The sequence below is a fragment of the Bison bison genome, unplaced genomic scaffold (genome assembly GCF_000754665.1).
Source record: "Bison bison bison isolate TAMUID 2011002044 unplaced genomic scaffold, Bison_UMD1.0 scf7180017860815, whole genome shotgun sequence".
Lineage (NCBI taxonomy): Eukaryota > Metazoa > Chordata > Mammalia > Artiodactyla > Bovidae > Bison > Bison bison.
The window spans coordinates 1,536-1,897 of record NW_011491387.1 but is presented as its reverse complement, the minus strand read 5'-3'; the positions used below and the strand labels follow the sequence as shown (position 1 = coordinate 1,897).

The window sequence follows — 362 nt, the reverse complement described above, 5'->3', positions numbered from 1 at the left end:
GAGTATGGGATTAGCAGATGCAAACTATTGTACATAGGATGGATAAACAACAAGGTCCTGCAATATAGCACAAGAAACAATTTCCAATATGCTGTGATAAACTATAATGGAAAAGAACACATAAAATAATGTATATACAACTAAATCACTTTACTATAAACTAGAAACTAACAAGATTTTAAGTCAACTGCATTTCAATTAAAAATACTTTCATTTTTAATTTTGAAGACTTGCATTTATTTCCACATCAAAAATAGTATCTACTGAAACCTGAGATTAAGAAAGGGATAAAACCCATCATTAAAAATTTAAAGGAGCAGGGACTATTAATTCCCTGTAACAGTCCATGCAACACTCCTATT

At 29.8% G+C, this 362-nt stretch overlaps 1 pseudogene; it reads right to left on the bottom strand.

The window, feature by feature from the left end:
* LOC104982889 overlaps window positions 1-362 on the bottom strand; it is a 9,958-nt pseudogene that overhangs the window by 9,171 nt on the left and 425 nt on the right.